The sequence below is a fragment of the Ambystoma mexicanum genome, chromosome 8 (assembly GCF_040938575.1).
Source record: "Ambystoma mexicanum isolate Mex_15411 chromosome 8, UKY_AmexF1_1, whole genome shotgun sequence".
Lineage (NCBI taxonomy): Eukaryota > Metazoa > Chordata > Amphibia > Caudata > Ambystomatidae > Ambystoma > Ambystoma mexicanum.
The window spans coordinates 1703118521-1703139494 of record NC_090929.1 but is presented as its reverse complement, the minus strand read 5'-3'; positions in this window follow the sequence as shown (position 1 = coordinate 1703139494).

The following is a 20974-nucleotide window of genomic DNA, read 5'->3' as shown; positions in this document are numbered from 1 at the left end:
CCTCCCACAACGTTCCTGCCACCATTATCAGAGCTGCTCCTGTCTTATTGCATGGCCATACTTACACCCTCCAATATACTTGACATATCATCTCTACCTCTACTGGCCCCACATCATTCTTACCTGCACTATACTGGAACCTAGCACCAAATATATCTAAGCTCTGCAAAGTCCCTCTGAAACATGTGCTCCACACCTCTACACTCACAAAACCCAGTGCAGGCAGACCACCACATCACCATAGTCCCTTCTCCTCCTGGCTTGCCATGACAAGCAATGCCAAACCTAACAGCCTCTCCTCCAAGAATGACCCCACTAGATGTAGTCTTTCAGCCATATCAGCAATCCACACAGGCTTATGCTTCCAAAGAAACGTACACAAGCTGTCCTCCTTAAGCTATCTTGAACACTGCATGCTAATACTGCCGCCGCCACCAGGACACCTTCCGCAGACCTTACCAAGGTTGCAAGACCGGCTCCTCGTCTGCTCTCACCCAACTCCTCCCACCCTTTGCTCAGACTCTGAGAGATCCTTTAGGCTCACTGCCGACACAATGACACCACCTATTCCAGGCTTTAGTCCTCGACCTGCAAGCCACCATCTTGCCCACCCAAATCTGAGTCACCCCCGAGCTGGAAACACGCAAACGTGTCGACCGATGAAATGTGACGTTACTGTTCACAGTGTGTATAGTCACTTTTAGTTACTAACCACAGTTAACGTTGTTACATTTCCTGTTGTTGAGAATTAACATTTCAGACATGTCTTTTGGTATATGTTCATGTGTTGTTTTAATTTTTATACAGTATTAATTTAGAATAAACTTTGCTTTACCAGTGTTTTGATTTTTTAGTCTGATCAAACATGACTGTGGAATTTACACCTTAGCCCCCTGTGGGCCATTGTCACTATCTTTGTGTTTAAGGGTTGGAGTAGCCTTGACTCACCTTCTTGGGTTTCCCAACTCTCTAGGATTCATACAACACATCTCCGGCCCAACACACCGACTACGAAGGTCACTAGACTGGCTCGCAGACCTGAATTGCAGTGCATCTCACATAACCTTCTCCCCCAACCTCTGGTCTGACCACCATACTATCGCTTTCAAGGTGCCTGTAACCTCTGCCCAGACAACCACCGCCCTCTCTAAACCTGCCGCTATCTCTTGATGCTCCCAAAACCTAACCAAAGAAAGCCACCTCCCCGTGTTCCAAGCTGACTGTAGCCTCGACAGTGCTTCACTGCCCCCTAATCCCACCGGCTTGCTTGACATCTACAATATGGCCATCCTATCAGCTATGTACGCCATCGCCCTGCTCAAACTTTGTAAAGCCAAACCAGCTACCCACATAAACTCTTGATTTACACCTGATCTCCAATCCATGTGTAGAGGAGGAGCCAAGTGCCCCCACTCCACCTGCCCCGCCTACATTACCTGAAACATATGAACCAAAATATGTGACGTATACTGAAAACGTGAACCAGCAAAGAGAAGAGAATGGGCTCTGTGCAGTACCCATAAGAATACCTATACCTAAGAGAACATGGGAGGTAAAGTAACCATTGAGGAAATAATAGTTGCATCCAAGACAATATGATGGCCATTTGAATGAGATTCCTGAAGAAGCAAAGAAACTGAATGACAAGGATGAATGGTGACGTCATACAAAATTGAATTGAAACCCATATAAAAAGATAACCAGACCAGAGAGGCAGACGATTATAAAGAACAAAGAATTACCAAAGATAAGTGACATCTTGGGATCAAGATGAAGAAACTTATGCTACGGACCTGATGAAGATAGTTAGTTTAAACGTGTGCAGATGCAATGAACTGCAAGCAGCAAAGCAATCATGAAGCTAGCCACATGCTCATAGTGAATAGATCATGGCAAGCGCCAACATATACATATATACCTCATAGATACATATGGACAAGTAAAGGATGGATGTTTCCACTATGTATAAAGCCGTACTGAACAACGAAGAAGGCCTCATTTCAGTGTTGCAGTAAAGAAAAGCAATTGAATTAAACAGAATAAAAGTTCAGCTAAGGAGTTCACTGAGCCAAGAAAGCCAAGGTCTTATCAAACTGGAGTTGGCTGACATAGGATACAATTAACGTGAAAGAACAGAAGCTCCTGTTCAGAGAGGTCAAGCAGGACCAAAAGACGTCAGAGGACTATTGAAAGTAAAATCAAATACACAAAAAGACTCAATTTCATGGTGTCCAGTCACGTGATGGAAGCAAGTTGGACGAGCAAGATGATCACACCTACGCACGGAAGCTGGCTAGTGCTCATACTCCTTAAAAATTCTCAGAGAACAGTACAGCTCAAGGCCAACTTCAAAGTACTAATTGACACTGGACCATTGAGGTGATGATGGATGATATTTTAATTGGTGGGAAGCTGGTGCTAAGACGAGTTCACCCGTACCTGGTTGTTCGGTCTGCATGCTGCTCACGTAGGTGGACAGATACTGACAGGGATCTGTCCCCTCAGACTGGACATTTTGGGAAAGATCCCTTAAAAAATGAAAAAGGTATTAAGAAACTAAAAAAATGCTGTTTTGTCCTGGCCCCAATTCATTTATTCGATAGAGAAAAAGTCAAACTTTCTGCTCAGCACACAGCAAAAACCACTGGATGGAATTGGACCAGGTACGAGACTACTTGGGCATGAAAAATTGGCTCGATTTCCAGGTAGGGTCTGGGGTTATTGTGTCCAGTAGATTTTAAAATATTTGATGGAGATGGGGTGCTACCTCCTCCCAAAATTAGAGCTCCATGGGGCTGTGCAGAGCAGAGGCTTTTCAGAAAAGAAAGGTGCCAATTGGTTAGTAGCAACCAATTGTAGGGGAGCACGTAGTTGGGGGTCCTATAGTTTGTGTAGCCAATGGGACGTCGTACATTTAGTGACATTCATAGTGGCCATTTTGGAGGGAGGGCTTAGTTGTCCCAGCTGATGTTAACTATCCTATTAGCTCTCTCCGTTACTCCATACAGATATATAACCTATGCTTAGTTATTTACTTAGAACCAATCCCACTTCCCGATAGGTTTTTGTAGTTTGCCACATAGGATGACGGTAATGATGCAGGTCTACACGTCAACTATGACTAGGAAGCTTGCTGGCAGAACCTATCAGGGCACGCTGTGGGCTGGCTGAGTACCGGTTCTGGAGCTGCTGGATGGGTCCTCTGAGTCTGGTATGTCCATCTGTTCCCTGGGTGATGTTTGGGGAGGGATCTTGCTTCCCGCTTGGAAATCCTGGCCTTCCTTCACTGGCGGAAGCTGGCAGGCAGACTGTACCTTCAGCCAGGGTCCAAATGAGTCCTTCTTCTTACTCCTTTTGAAGTCATTGGATGACTTGCCAAAAGAGGGACACAACCCTCCTTTGAAGCCAAATGGGCCCCAGTGATTGGTGCAGACTAAGACTACCTTAATGAACCAATCCTGGGTCCCCATCAACAAATAGCACTGCCTAACAACCGACTCGGAAGGCCACGTGCCATCACACATTTACACTTATTATTACTGCCTCGATACACGGTATGAAACCAGCCATTGTACACCAGACAGTTTTTCCTGTCGCAAACGAGGTAGCGATTGCCTAATCGCATGTACGCTCACTGGAACCTTTACATCCTGAACTTATGTAACCTCACTCTAGCCTCTGACCTGCATCTATATGCCACACTGTTACCATAACACTGCGGCAGCCTAAGTGTTCGCCAGAACTATGCATCTTCTTCCTTACTGCTACAGTCGATACTGCGTCTCTACTGTACTCTACTGTATGTAGCACGTGTTTAGAACTGGCATTTCCAAGGAAACAACAGACTGCTACCACTCTAGCTGCTTTTTTATATTGTGTTTCGCATCTGGCTTTTATTATTTTACCCAGGTGAACTAGCAAGTATTCAAGGCATGCCCACAGTTGATCTGCACCACTGCATTTTGTGTGCCCCTTTCCTAATCTAAGTCGATTTGTCCCAATGCATCTTGTGTACCCCTTCTGATCTCAGTTGATCTGCTCCACTGCATTTGTGTACCCATCTGATCTAAGCTGAACTGTGCCACTGCACATTGTGTGCACCATTTGATCTTAATAGATTTGCTCGCTTGATTACCAAGACCCTACCTCACTATGTGCATGCCCTATTTAATATGCTATACACTACTGATATTCTGCAACTCACTAACACCTGCATCGACATCTCCCAACATTAGCAGGGATATGCTCATTCAACCCACCTTGATATTGAATAATAGATCCATTATGCCTTGCACAACATTTACCACCAGCTCTAGACTCCCACCCTCAGACAGCATGCCCCATCCACCTTCCTACCCTCTTGCTTACAGCCCATCATCTGCACCATTCCCACCACTACAGTGTTACCTCCTAACCCTTACTTGAACTCCCCAGCCTTATGGTTGGAACACTTTGCTGCCAAATCCACTCCCAACCAACCTTGTGCTTTGCATTTCAGAAACCTTAGATTAGGCTCCAAATTTCCACCTGCAGCCCCACGATTACACAATCCTACCACTACCTCCAATGTTATCAATGCTGCTATCAAACATACACACACACACACCCAAGATAATACATACCAAGAAAACCCCTCTTAAAGCTCCTCACACTATCAACAACATCAATCATACCATTGACAAAGCTATCACTATTAAGGATGCTCTTATTAATGCAAGGTCACTCATTGCACATGCTTTGGATATTAGAGACTACATCACAGTCCAAGACCTAGATTTCCTAGCCATTACTGAGACCTGACTACAGGCAGCTGCAGGACCACCCCTCTCTCTGGCCACCCCCAATGGCTACTCCATCACTAGATGTGACAGAGACTCCAACCAATCCAAAGGCGGAGGCGTCACCTTCATTTCCAGAAGCTCCTTAGACCTATGACTCATTCAAAATCAGCATATTCCATCATCTGACCTATTGTCCATCAAGCTGCCTGTCTCACCCACACAAACTATCACCATGCATCTCATCTATAGGCCACCTGGACCAGCATCCACCTTCACAGATGACATCATCACTCTCCTAACAACCAACACTAAGCCTAACTCACAAATCATTCTATTAGGTGATCCTAATCTTGGCTTCTAAGATACCAAGGACCATAAATCCCTAGACTTTTCCAGTACTCTTACTGAACTGGGCTTTTCCCATCTTATCCAGGAACCCACCCACATGGTTGATCTTAATTGCAGCATCAACATAGTGTCCAATGCACACTGCACACTGCGCCTGGTCAGATCACCATATGATAACCTTTAACATCAAAGCGAACAACCATTGTTCTAAACAGAACATCGCACCACCCATCAGCACGAGAAACAAAAGGGACATAACGAGAGAGAAACTGCTCCACTAATACTGCCCATACTAAACAATGCCTCTGAGTCGTGCGTTGACCCCACGTTCCTAATGGACACCTATAATCAAACCCTTCTCAAAGCCATCAAGACCATTGCCCCTCTTAAACTACGGAAACCCAAATGGCGCGCACACCTCAACTCTTAGTTCACCCCGCACCTTAGAACACTACGTAAGGAAAAAAGAAAGCAGAGGTCCGTTGGAAAAGCCTTCCTTCAGTTGCGAATAAGGACATCCTTTTACTAGCGTCGCTCAACTACAAAGAGACAATCTTCCAAGCCAAAAAAAGACACTTATTACAATTGGATCTCGCAAGCCAATTCGAGCACTAAAGAGCTTTTTAAGATACTTAAAGAATTAAAATCACTGTCAGCTCCACCTGATACCTGTGTCAAAGATAGTACATGGTGCTCGAATATTTAAAAAGGTATTTTAGATAAAATCACCATGCTACTAACTGAAATCAATGCCAAAGAAAGCAGCCTATTGACGGACCCACAGTATAGTATTCCCACCGGAACATCCAACCTCCCTCAACACACCTACAAACCTCAACTTTTCACCACTCTCCATCAAAAAGGTAGAAAATATCATCTTCAAACTTAAACCATCTAATTGGCAGGGTGACACATGCCCAGCCACCATCATTAAGGAGGCTACTAATGAACTAGCGCCATTCATCACCGCCCTTATAAACGCCTCATTCAACACAGGCATCGTGCCTGGCAACCTCATGGAAGCATGGGTCCTCACCCTACTCAAAAAAACGTCATTAGACCCGAGCACCCCTACTAACTCCGGGCCCATCATCACCGTCTCCTTCTTACTCAAAATCCTGGACAGAGCTGCCTACCTGCAGATCCAGGAATATCTAGAATCTAATAACCTCCTTGGCCTCAAGCTATCTGGCTCCCGACCGAGGCATGGAGCTGAAACAGCCCAAATCAATTTAAAAACTCAAATTGAGGACCTTAAAGATAACGGCAAGCTGGCCCTCCTGCTACTGCTCGATTTATCAGCGGCATTTAATCTGGTTAGCCATCAAATACTTTACCAACATCTCAAATCCGCAACCCACTTTTCTGACAAAGGTACCACTTGGATTAGATCCTTCTTGGAGAATAGGTCTATAAGGGTCTGGGTCTTCTCCCCACTGGCGTCCGCCGAACCTTGTCCAGTTCTGTATGGGGTTCTCCAGGATCATGCATATCGCCAACACTCTATAATGTGTTCACAAAGCCCCTCTTCGATATTCTTGACTATTTGGGTGTCACCTACACTAATTCCACAGATGACACACAAATACTCATCCCCATCACTGGAGACCACATAGTTGACTCCAAAACACTAAATGACATATATCTGGTCATCCAGGCCTGGGTGGCACAACATGGGCTCTGTCTTAACGACAAGAAGACAGAGCTACTCCTCCTTGGATCCCAACCTAGACTCAACAGATTAGATCCCGTCTTCAAATCTTTCATCATCAAAGGCAACATCATTAAGGTTTCCAATGAAACAAAAACCCTAGGCATGTATCTCGATTCTACACTATCCTTAACAAGACAAACTAACGCTGTAATATCCTCAACAGCCGACACCTGCAAACTTATCACGGCCTGTCGACCATTCCTCACCACTGCCAAATGCACCACCCTTGCTAGTCAACGGACCTTAAATAAGTTACAGGTAACACAAAACAACGCCATCAGTGCAGCACTAAAAATCCAGAGAAACCGACATATCTCTGACACTAGACGTAGCTTACATTGGGTATCGGTCACCCAAAGAATCACCCTCAAATCTCTCTCACTCACACATAAATGCCTTGCCAACCAGACACCGAAATACCTGGCTAACCACTTCACACCGAACACTTCCAAACGACCTCACAGAGCAGTCAAAGCACACTGCCTATCATTACAGAGGTTCAAGCTGCAGAAAGCAGGGGGTGCAAGCTTCCCAGTGCTCGCCACCAAGTTATGGAACTCGCTACCTAACCCACTCAGATCAGAATCCTCATTCCATTCCTTCAGAAGTAAGGCTAAATCCTGGCTTGTAGCGCAGGACTGCTAAAGCCAACACCTGACATTTTGCTCATAAAACCCACGCTGCTCTCTGCTGTTTTTGTTTTGACGTCTTGTTGAATACCACTGTACATATTTACTGTATGCATATAGATATAATGTTATGTTATAATGTTATATATATGCATCCTCTGTATATTTATGCTACTGTAACCTTAAAGAAAGGTGCCCAGGTGCCTTTGGGTCAGGCATGCTATACAAATAAACAAAATAAAAATACCAAGACAAATCATCTGTTATGTGTGAGGTCATAACCAGAATGCTTTGCAACAGGAAATGTAAGGGGGGACAACATGTACTACTAAGTCCCATCCATCTTTCTGTCTGTTGTGAATCAAAGTGTCTTTCTGGTTAATTGAGCTCTCTGTGACTCCTTATCAAAGTGCAGGTCTCCCTTGAAGTTTGTGGTGAGAACAGACTTTCTGTTTCCATCAAATCACATACTTCTTCCCCTCGCAGAGTACACTTGAATATGTGTTTTTTGTGTGGCAAGCATAGAAAAATGTGTGCGGATTAGCCCCACACATTTTCTGAGGTTGATCTCCCATCATTCATTTTAATTACAAAATTTCAAAAAAGCCCAGGTAAGCGCACACTGCCCGTTCAGATGGTTGAATTCCTCACATGACCCCCAGCCTCAACATGTGAACTACCACCCTACTAAGGGGTGGTAGTTCACATGTTCATCATCAAGGCGAAGGTACTGGCTGAGCCCATCTACATTTCAATGCGGGGAGCCTGGCTTGTGCTGGATGTTCTGAGAAACACATGGTGACAACAAGTAAGACAGACACAAGTTATCACAGTTCAAGGGTGTTTATTGAACAATGAAATGATGTATGCAGGTTGGAATAACGCCTAATCTAAAGCCAAATCTAACATGGGAGCAAGCGTTAACCATCAAATGAAAATAAGGCAGTTCTAGTAGTATTGTGTCAAAACAAAAGGGCCTATACTAAGAAACCTATTGCCAAACCTCACAACTAATTCAAAAAGGGGTGTGGGATAGTTCTCAAGAAAAGAAAGAAGTGTCCTTAAATGATATGTGAGGATGCAGTAGCTTAGGTCTCCCTTCCCCACATTTTGGACACGAGGTAAGGTGGGAGCTTAAAGCACAGTGTAGTCTCTGGCTTCCTCAGCAAGAGACGACAGTTCCAATGGCAGCTCTCAGGACACACTCTCTGGATTTCCAAGCACAAGATGATAGTTCAGCCTTTAACCCTCAAGCTTTCAGTAATAAGGGTCGTCGATGGTCAAGTCTCGTTTCACTTGAAAGTCTCTTGCCTTCAAGGATCTGATGTGTTCAAACAACAAAACAAAAGTTCCTTTAACAAATGAAAGTTCTTTTCCAATGCTCGCTGGGTGATGGGTCCATCCCTGGGTGCCCCTCTTCTGAGTGCTGAACCTTCTCAGTTGTATTCCAAAATTCAGGTAGGGTGATGGTTTCACCCCTGGGCTCCCCTCTTCTGAGTTGACCCTTTTCAAGGGTCACAAATGTATATGTCAGTTTTCTTCTTGAAGCTTGGATGATAGCTTCACCCCTGGATCTCCCTCTGCTGGGTTTGGGCCTCTCTTGACTGTCTGTACTCGGTTGTTGGCTTCACACCTGGATCTCCCTCCACTGCGCTTGGATGCCTCTTGACTGCTAGTACTTGGGTGATAGCTTAATCTCTGGCATCCCTCCTTTGGGTTCACCTTTGAACATTTCTTTTCTGTTGCTTTTAGTTTCCTTAATCTTGGGATGACAAGTTTTCATCCTTGAATCACCCTCTACCGGGCTCTGATTCCTCTCAGTTCCAAGCCTCCCCTCACAGGTTTACTGTAGCTCTCAATCAGGGTGATAGTGGGTCACCCTTGGGTCCCCCTCTTCTGGGTGTTGACCCCCCTTTTACTTTTAATATTCTCCTTCTTACACAGTTCAATGTTTGCAGGATTTACTTCCCTTTCTTTCAAAGTGCTTGTAGATCAAAGTCTTTCAATAGTACAGGGAATTTGCTTGACCCTCTGTATGACCACTTTGACCTATTTTGCTGGCCTTCTGGTACTTGTAGTTTCTCTCATATGGGGCTGGACCAGAGTCTCTCGAGTTAGCACCCACGTGGTGCAGTTTTCCCTCTATTGCTGGTGAACAGTTCATTCAAATTTCATCAGCTATGGTTCAAAACTTGCAACTTTGCGATTCTCACTCAACACAGCCCGGTTCTTATTGGTTCTCCCCTCGATTCACCAGCTGTGATGAACCACTTGGCTTTTGGCTTCTCTGGAGTCAAGGCCGGTACCTCGGGCGCGGGAGCTGTCCTCGCTCCTGCTTATCGACATAGGCTCGCCCTGTGTACTGTTCACATCTGCTGCAGGACACTTGTGCTGTTGTTCACGGTCTTAGGCTCTCTTCCACGAAGGGACGAAAAGGGCAAGGTCACTTCTTTCCACACCACCCTCTCGATTCCTGCTGCATTCCTTCTTCTCTTGAAGTGCTGCATGGTAGCCGTCTTATCGTGCTGTCTACTGTACTCGCCTTGCTCGTACTGTACTCTCCTGCTCCACCATTTATCCCTGTGGTGGAAAAGGAATGGCTGTCAGGTGTGTGTATGTGATTTGAGTCACTTTCCTTACTTTGCCTGACCCTCAGGTTGGGACATGTCAGATACACATGTTTAATATTAGAAGTCGGTTGTCTGTCCCAATGTGAGAAAGTGTTCAGGGTGGAAAAGCATGGTAGAGTTCCTGAGTGCCCTATGGGGTAGGATGGAAAAAAGGTATTGTCAGATTGTTCAACGGGATATGATGGGGAAGGTTTGCGAAATAGACGAGAATGACGGGATGTCAAACGGGACATAGGGGATTGTGGGAATGGTAGTACTCTGTCGTAGTAGATTGGGATTTCGGAAAATGATAATTAGGGGGATGTGAAGTAAACTGATGGGGAGCATTTGGATAGGGAACAGGAAAGCAAGGATTCTGAGAAAGATTGTTTCTGAATACAACGGGTGTGTAATAGATTTAGCAGAGGTGGAGGGGGTGGTGGATTCTCGAAAGGGAAGTTTATCGGGTGGAAGGGAGGTTGATTTACTACAGCCTATAAAAGCCTTGGGGACCTCGTCCTCCTCATCCCTTTCTCCGGTACAGTACCGCATCTCACCTGGGGTATTTCCCCGAGAACAACCATAGGCTCCCCAACCCAGGTGATCCTCCCCCACTGGTCCACCCCTAGGAACTGGGTCCAACAGCGACGGCAGTGTTGTGGCCACCTGAATAAGGGATTCCTGAGGTTTTACTGGGAAAGTACCCTCAGGTTTCTCAGAATGTCCATATGTAATCCCTGTAGGGATATGGCCCTATGCAAAGCTTAGGGTTCTCCGCTCGCATGTCCATTAACCATCGCAGAGGCCGGTGATCTGTCAGGATCGTAAAGTGAGACTCAAAGATGTAAGGTTTCAGCTCCTTTACAGCCCATATGACTGTGTATCACTCTCTTTCTATGACAGCCCAGTTCCTTTCCCTTTTTGTCAACCGCCTGCTAATGTAGGCGACAGGTTGCTCTACCCCTTCAGAGTTCAGCTGCACTAACACTGCCCAAATCCCAAAATCACAGGTGTCTGTCTAGATAATGAACTCCTGACCATAGTCTGGCACTTCCAGAACTGGGGGCCTGCACAATCCATCCTTTAAATCCAGAAAGGAGGTTCTGACAGGCGTTTTCTTGGAAGTTACATCATTCTGGGGCATGGCAATGGTCCCATACCCCTTGATGAACGACCAGTAGTACCCGGTGAGACCTAGAAAGGCTCTCATGTACACTTGTCTGGTGGGGATGTCCCAATATTTCACAGCCTGTACCTTCGCTTCGAGAGGTTGTTTCTTACCTCCATCGCCCAGGTGGCCTGGTAAGTCACTGTGCCCTGTGCTATCTGGCCCTTCATGGCCTTCATAGTGAGGACTGCATTCTGCAGCGCCTGAAGCACTTATTTCAGGTATGATAAGTGATCCTCCCAGGTGTGGCTGAACACAGCTATGTCATCTACATAGGCGACACTAACGTTTTCCAGACCAGACAAAACCTGGTTAACCACCCGCTGAAAAGTGGCAGGGGCATTCTTCAATCCAAAGGGTATCACAGTGAACTGATAATGTCCTTCCAGGGTTGCGAATGCTGCCCTCTCTCTCACTCCATCTGTCAAGCTGACCTGCCAATACCCGCTGTGAGGTCAAAGTAACTCTTATACTTGGCAGCACCGAGTTTGTCAATGAACTCATCTGCCCGAACTTCAGTCTTCCCAACACTGGTCTTTTTAGGGACCAGTACTACTGGACTGGCCTAGGGCTGTGGGTGGCTATATCACTCCTAGGGACAACATCTTGGAAACGTCCTCCTTGATGGTGTCCTGATCTTGTCGTACATCTGGTGAATCCTACTTTTCACTGGCTTACTGTCTCCAGTGTCCACATCATGGGTGCATCAATCTGCGTGACTTGGAGTCAGCGAAAACAGACTGGCAAACTGTCCCAGATGACAGTGACAGTCTGTCAGTTGCTGTTCTGACAGGTCCATTGCAAGGTTGACACCTTGAACCGACCCATCTATGGCTTCAGTGTGCAAGAGGAGTGTGCAAGAGGTGTGGGAGGGGATCGGTCTCCTCCTCAGTCAGTCACTAATGCCATGATCAAGTAATTCCGGCTATAATGGGGTTTTAGCCGGTTGACGTTAAAGACCCTGTACGTCTGTTTAGGTCCTTTCACGTCAATGAGATAATTCACCTCACTGACCTTTTCCAGCACCCAGTAAGGCCCAGTACACTTGTCCTGAAGGGCTCTGGGTTGGACAGGCTCCATAATCCACACCTACTGGCATGGAGAAGAGACTGTCACTGTGGCCTTCTGGTCGTGCCAGTGCTTCATCAGCTCCTGACTGGCCTTTAGGTTCTTTGTTGACTGTTACATGTACTTTGCCATTCTAGACAGAAAGCCAAGTACATAGTCCACCAGATCTCATATAGGGGATGAGGGTTTGCTTTCCCATCCCTCTTTCACTAGACTGAGGGGACCTCGTACAGGGTGTCCATACAGAAGCTCAAAGAGGCTAAACCCTACTCCGTTCTGTGTCACCTCCCTGTTAGACGAACAGAAGGCATGGCAGGAGAATATGAACAAGAAAAAAGGTTCCCTATTAGGAAACTTACGTCCCCTGCACACTATCTGTTGTCTGAATAACCAGACCAGTATTTAAGATATGGGTCTCATCACAATCTCGGCGGTAACCCTTAAATCCGGCAGTAGCGCTATTACTGCCGGATTTAAGGGTCCGCCGAATCAGGGCCTCAGCGGATTTCAACCCAGCTCTGAGCTGGTGTGAAATCCGCCGAGAATATGCGCTCATACCGCCGGCGGGAAATCCGCCGGCGGTATGAGCGCGAAATTTCCCCATTGAGCCCAATGGGAAATGGGCTCAATGGGAAATGGGGACTTCCCAGTCCGCCCAACTCGTGATCCCGCGCTATTAGTGCCGGGGGCTATGGCAGTCGTGCTAATAGCCCCCGCGCTAATACCGCCGGCGTTACCGCCGAGGTCGTGATGAGGCCCATAGTTGTAGACATAATTATACAGTATTCAATAAATATTTGCAAATCGACATTTGGTGTATCATAAATTAAAGAATGACAATATAATAGTTATTAGTCACAAGAATCTTCTTGTTTATTAATTCACAATGATGGTGCAGACAACGGATAGTGTGCAAGGGACGTAAGTTCCCTAATTGGGAACTTTTTTTCTTGTTCATATATATAGTACAGCCTAGACGTCAAGGCTATCTTTCTCTCCTCTGCACCTCAAATTACACTCAAACATATCTAATTACCAATATTAGCCACATATAACGCAGATAACTGATTAGGGAGTGCATAGTGTTCATACCATTTTTGTATGGCAGGAGAATATCCCATTTTCTCCACCTTGCATGCCTTTCAGGGTCTTGTTGAACCGCTCAACAAGCCCATTTGTTTGTGGATGGAAGGATGTAGAGAACCTATAGGTGGCTCCACACTCTTCCCACATGGCCTTCATATATGCTGGTATGAAGTTTGATCCCCTGTCTGAAATGACTTCCTTGGGGAATCCAACACCAGAGGATATCCCAATCAGAGCCTTTGCAACCACAGAGGCTTTTATGCTCCTCAGAGCGACAGCCTCAGGGTACCTGGTAGCGAGGTCCACCACCACCAAGATGTATCTGTTTCCTGAGCTGGTTTGAGGATCCAAAGGACCCACAATATCCATGTCTATTCTTTCGAAAGGCCGCCCAACCATGAGTTGTGGAATTAAGGGGGCCTTTGTGGGACCATCTGACTTGCCAAAAGCTTGAGAAGTTGGGCAGGACCAGTCAAATTCCTTAACCTTTACGCCAAACTGCAGCCATTAAATGTGCGCAAACAACCAGACTGATGTCTTAGTCACTCCCAAATGACTCGCTAAGGCAATTTGGTGAGCCAAATCCAAATGGAACTTTCTGTGGCATTGGGGAATCACCAACCTTCTGGTGCCCTTGCCCTCAGAATTATTTGGCTCACTGTACAGGAGCCCATCCTCCCAGTACAATTTGAACAGTCCAGGGGCCTTGCCCTTAGCCTGCTCCTCTGCCTGCTTCCGCAGACCCACCAGAGTGGGACACTCTTTCTGAGCTGTGAAGAAGTCAGTCTGACCTGATCCCTTGCAGATGCAAACTCTTCCAGCTTGGGCAGGCCCTTCAGATCTGCGCCCAGCTGGTCCTCCACCTCAGATTCCTGCGCTGCGCCAGGCAACTCTGAAGTCACGGGGTCCCATTCTGCCAAAGTAGGGTCCTCCGTGGCTACTGGCCCCTCTCCCACAGGAGTAGGTGACTCAGCAGTTTGTGGAACCGGACTAGGGGCTACCAGCAATGCCGGCCCTTCCAACAAGCCCTCTGGAAGCACTCCAGCTCCAAAGGCCTTCAGAGTGTTCAATCTACTGCTCTCTTTGGCCCTCGATCAGGTAGCTGCTATGACTATTTCGGGATCAGGAAGATCATTACCCAGATATGGGACAGGGATGGAGTCTTTCTTCACTACACAGGTCATTTCACCTCGCCAGCTGAACTCTACCATCGCCCAGGGGCACGTACTCCTTCCATCAAACCCACTGAAGCACAATCCGGCCCATCAATATACTGGCCTGGCTCTACCCACTGCCGGGTGACAGTAGTGACGCTAGCCGCGCTGTCTCGGACCACAGGAGTTTTGTGTCCATTGATATACACATGTTCTAGATAGAGTTGAGTATTTCTGAGAACTGGGGTCTCTTCTGGAGACTCGGAACCATTCCCATTTAGTGTAACCCATCCACATCCAGCCACTCCCTGGCCTAGTGGGAAGTCCTCCTCTAAGAGGCCCGCACTACATTTACTATGGTTTTCTTGGGTAAGCCCTTGCAAGCAGAAGACCCTTTCCTATGGCCCACTCCTTAAACACAAAACAACCTTTGGGTGTTGAGAACGCAGGTGTCCCAGCGTTAGGGGTGCCTGCACTCCTCTTTTTGGTGTGCACGGATGAACTAGAGTATGGGATTTCCCTTGGTTCTTTTGGGGACCTAACTTTGAATAGTATTAGGTTCGACCTTTGTCCTTCCCATCCTAGTTTACTTTTTTGTCTGCCGATTTCGCTTCTGGTTTGGCTGTGCTCGCCTGAGCCTTTTTCTGGACTTGAGTACTCACAAACCAGTCAGCAGCCTTTTCTACCCAGGCTGTAGCCGCAACATAAAACGTTTCAAATGAGTCTATCTGGATTTCAAGAAGTTTGGGACCCCCCTACAACTTTGCCCCCATTTTGACAAATCAGCACCAAACTTTGCAAAACATTCACAGTCGGATCTATACCTTTTTTGCAAAGATTTGTGCGTATTCATCAAATGGTGCTAAAGTTATAAGCCTCCCAAAAACTACTATCATGGACCCTGTTATATATCATAGTGCAGCGGTCTCCACACTCGAGTTTAGTTGAGTATCAACATACACAGAATACCCAAAAAATGAATTACTAATAACTGTTCACTTTTGTGACAGATTTGGCTGGAAGTTTGCAAACCCCTCACTTCCAACTCCCCTTCCCCTCGGACTGGACATTTTGGGAAAGATCCGTTAAAAAATGAAAAAGGTATTAAGAAACTAAAAAATGATGTTTTGTCCTGGCCCCAATTCATTTTCCCGATAGAGAAAAAGTCAAACTTTCTGCTCAGCACACAGCAAAAACCACTGGACGGAAATGGACCAGGTACGAGACTACTTGGGCACGAAAAATTGGCTCGATTTCCAAGGAGGATCTGGGGTTATTGTGTCAAGTAGATTTTAAAATATTTGATGGAGATGGGGGTGCTACTTCCTCCCAAAATTAGAGCTCCATGGGGCTTTGCAGAGCAGAGGCTTTTCAGAAAAGAAAGGTGCCATTTTGTTTTTGTTCAATGTGTGAGATTATCTGGTTATTACAGGAATGACTGCGGCTAGCCGAAAATGAAAAGTGGAAAAAATGCTATTTTTATTTATTTATTTATTTGTTTGTTTATTTATTTATTTATATTGTGGTTTGGTTTGTAGTAAACCTTACACAAATGTTAAATGAAAAGAAAAGGTATAAAATCCATCTAATACGGATTTGACAGAAACAAAACAATATAAGAGATTGAAACATACATTCATCCAGACCATCTGAAGCATCATTTAAAATATGACATTAAGAAATCACCAAAGACATATTTTCCCCCCACATGAGTCTAGGCCACAGCAGTTTCATGAAAACACCTGTATTGAGACATTCAGAATATTTGTAGGATTGGGTTCTCCTCCAACAAACACCTGGACATTTCAAAGCCCAATCTGTCGGGGTGTGAAGCTGCTCTGCAACACAGACACGGTGCATTGTGGTTGTTGTGTTTCCATATGTGATTGTTCATTCACAAGTGGGTGGCATTCACCTTCTGTGTGTTAGCTTTGGGGGACGTGTGAAGGAGTCCTTGTGTGACACGCATGCAAGGGAATGGTGCTGTGCTAGTGCCGGTCGTGTCTCCTGCTGGCATGTAAGGATTCCTGTGTATCTGCCCCCCCTTAATCTGGTGAACTTTGACATGCAGTTCATGCATGATTTGTACTCACCCAACATCCATGTGTGTTGGCCTCAGTGCCTCTCCATGTTGGCTGGCAGGGTATTGTTGCACAGCACCATGGAGTCATGGGTAGATCCTGGATAGTGGGTGCAGCAGTGGCTGATGGGCAGGTCTGGGCCTCAGGTCATCTGAGCATTGAGAGAATGGAACTGCTTCCAATTCCTGTAGGCAGCCACATGGTCCTGGGGTGCTACCAGTGTAACATGTGTGCAGTCTAGGGCTGCAATCACCTTCGGGACTTGGGCAGTGGCACAGAACTGTGCCTTGAGTTCATTCACCTGTGCTTGTCTGGCTGGTAAGCAATGCAATGTGTTCATTCACATGTTGCAGCAGTGCATCCAGCACCTGGCCCAGGATGGCACTGAATGGGGACTGGGCCATTCCATGCATCATGGCCGCTGTGTGCTGGAAGCTGGCCGTTCCAAGGTATTGTAGGACTGACACAAGCTTCATGAGTGGGGACACAGCGGTGCTGATGGCAATCCTGCTACCTATGTCACCTTGGATTGTGTCCAGTAACTGGGTGATGCTTGCCCCGTCCAGCCTGCGCTCAGACACCAACTGCCCATCAGTCAGGGCCCACAGTGTTGGTCTGACCCTAGGACTGACTGGCCGCCTTGCTGGGACAGGTCTCCTCCTCCACCCCCCCCCCCCCCCCCCGGGCTCCCTGTGCCCTGGGCTGGTTGGCAGGCATCTGTGCAGCATTTAGAGGTTCACATCAAGGCTCCCTGCTCCTAATGGCAACACAGTGTTGGGAAGAGTATATGGTGCCAGGGTGGGTCTGTGCGCACTGTTTGCACCTGTGATTTTATTGCTGTCTCGTCCCTGCTCCAAATGGCAACATGGTGTTGGTGAGGGTAGGTGGGGCCAGGATGGGTCTGTGCGCACTGTTTGCACCTGTGACTTTACTGCTGTCGCCCTCCCTGCTCCTAATGGCAACACGGTGTTGGGAAGAGTATATGGTGCCAGGGTGGGTCTGTGCGCACTGTTTGCACCTGTGATTCTATTGCTGTCTCGTCCCTGCTCCAAATGGCAACATGGAGTTGGGGAGGGTATGTGGTGCCAGGGTGGGTCTGTGTGCACTGTTTGCACCTGTGACTTTACTGCTGTCGCCCTCCCTGCTCATAATGGCAACATGGAGTTGGGAAGAGTATATGGTGCCAGGGTGGGTCTGTGCATATTGTTTGCACCTGTGATTTTATTACTGTCTCCTCCCTGCTCCTAATGGCAACATGGTGTTGGGGAGGGTATGCAGGGTCTGGGTGGGTCTTTTGGAGGCCTCTTGTGAGCATTGTTTCCACCTGTGGCTTTGTTACTCTCACATGTGTTCTTTTACCTCCAGCATTTGTCTGGGGGTATTTTCAGCGCTATTAGGGCTGATTTTCCGGCGCTAGGAGTGTCAATGCTGTACTTGTAATAGGTCTGTTATAGCGTGTTTGGTTGTCAGCACTATTACAGCGCCGGCTGGATTACAGTCGTGATCCGGTGGAGCGTAACTGGCAGCGCTAATAATGTTACCGCCGCGGGGGGCGCTGTTGCGCACGAGAGAAGATGGACGCTCCAGTGTGAGCTCTGGCGAGGACCAGGGCCGCGATGCCGCTATAAACATTAAAAGCGACCGGTTCTGCGTATGAAGAGCATGGAATGGACTACAAGTCCTGTGGATTAGGCTGGTGAAATTTTGTGGTTGCCGGTTGCAGATCCTACGAGAAACAACGCCGTCCGAATCCTGCGGGCGGCGGGAAGCAGAGCCTGAAACCAAGCCAAGACTCAGGAGGAGGAGCCCGGCGATAAACAACGCAGACGGTGGCTGGGGGACTGATGGCCTGCTGTCACCCGGAGGCACTGCGGGTACACCGCTCCTCGTAGAGCGCCTGCGGACCATCCCCTCCACCGCACCCACCCTCGGACACTCTGAAAACACATGAACGAAGCGCTGAAATGGTACGAGCTGCGCTCTCGTTGGAGACCGTGTGAGGGAGGCGAAGACCACACGGCCGCGGAGCCACTGCCGCAACACTGCAAGGCCCTCGAAGGGCACACGACAGCTAAGTGGGGCTGCGCGGGGCCAGGGAGGGGGCGCGCCGGGGCATGGCTACTGGGCCCCATTACAAACAAGGTCTCCCGACCCCATCCAGGGTACAGAGCGGTATCGCGCCTTCCCCTTCCGTGGCGCTGGGGCGTGTGCCGCACTCTCGCACCCCCCGAGGAATATAATCTAGTGTGAGGCGCAGATGGGGCTTCTCGGGCCTCCATACCTGTGCAGTGCAACGACAGGGAAACCCTCACGGAGGCTGGTGGGGGTGCCGCAGGTGCACCATATGCCACGCTTCGGACAGTGAGGGCGCTGGTGACGAGCCCTGCATAAATCTCCGCCATTACAGTGAAATAGCTTATGGCTATACAAAGGAGACGATATAAGAAAATTGAATACCCACAGCGAAATGTAGCTGGGCATGAACTCTCCAAGGCAAACAACCGGCAAACAAGTACAGTTGTGTGTTTTTTACGTGGTGGAAGCCAAAAGGAAGGGGCAGTCACCCCCGCAAGTGCTGGGATCCACAAGCTGAGGCAAGTAATGTAGACAGGCTGTAAACTGGTACAACACACCGGCGGAAAACAGGGGGGAACTGCCTGAAGATAAAGACATTTGAGATACTCCTCTAAACATCCCCCGTGATAAGCATACCCATTCTTAAGGTCAATCTAAGCTTATACAGTGACAACAGCGATACAATTCAGAGCTGCAATGGTAGCAAAAACACAATAACACAGACCCCCCCCCCAGTGGGGTTGATAAAACCTGCTAGGAACGGAACTGAGAAGTTGAAGACATTAATACCTGCATGAGTGCAGACTTGAACGGTTCGGCTGCAAGCCCTACACAAGGATAATTCGAGCCATACTTCGCACTTCCCTACCATAGAAAGAACCAAAGGGCACACAGCTAACCCAGCTCGTTGGATAATCGACCAGAACGAAAACAATGCCCAAGAGCTTTGGCCATAAGCAGGGTAAAGGAGCCATTGATACGTACACGACGCCAATACAGAAAGAGACAGAACTCGAGAGGGAGGAAGGAACACTCCCACAGGTTCAACTGGCCCCATCTGCTGCAATGATGGACCCTCAGGCGGTCTTCCTTGCCCTGCAGCAGGGCTTTGCAGCCCTCAACGACAAACTGGACGGGATAACTGCAAATGTGGCGTCCATCAAAACACAACTAGATAAAACAACATCACGCATGACGGAAGCAGAAATGAGAATTTCAGGCACTGAAGACGCCCTCTAAGCCATGAAAAGCACGGTCTCCACAATGGCAATAGAATTAGGGACGGTGAAGACCAAATGCGAAGACTTGGAAGCGAGGTCACGACGCAATAATATCCGTATAGTAGAAGTTCCGGAGGAAGCAATGAAAGGCTCCATGGAAAAAGCAGTGGAGGATCTCCTGCGCGCCCTCCTGGGAGACACGGGGTGGTCGCCGATGTTCATCATCGAACTGGCTCATAGGTCATTGGCCCCAAAACCGAAACCAGGAGCATACCCTAGACCAATCATAGCCCGCGTAATGAACTACAGGGACAGGGACTTAATTTTGAAAGCGGCAAGGGAGAAGCAGGAACTGAGATGGGAAGCCAACGTCATACGGATCTTCCCGGACTTCACACTGGCGGTGCAAAAGGAAAGGAAACTCTTCAATGGGGTTAAGAAACTACTACGGGAACGTCAGATCGAGTACGCCATGCTTTATCCAGCGAGACTCAAAATCCAATATCAAAATAAGATCCATTTCTTTACTTTTCCTGAGGAAGAGGTGAACTTTGTTGAAACGCACATCCCCGCCCCATTGGGTGGGCATGCTGCGGAGGGGACTGAGAAATCTTTACAGTCAAGTAATAACAAACATGTTCATGTTATAAAATATAGTTCCAGAAGTGACGGCTCCCCTACAGGGCAGCCCTCTGTGGGGGTAAATATATGTTACATCCTGTGAGGTACGTTGCATTATGATGCCCTCCACAGGTGTCTATATGAGTGAGAGCAACAATTTGAACCGGTCTATTCTACACAAGGTACAGAAGGGCATAGGCACTGGGAATCGCCGCAGGCCTCCCTGTAGCAGGTGCACAATCACTTAAAGGGAGTGAAGGGTGATATCCAAGAGCACGGTTAAAGTTATGGGAACTGTGAGGGAGTGGGGAGGGGGTGAGTTGGGATTGTTGGGGGGGAATTATAAGAAGAATGGAAGGAAAACAAAAGGCACACAGGTAATAAACACTAGAAAAACCAGGAGTATGGTAACAATATCT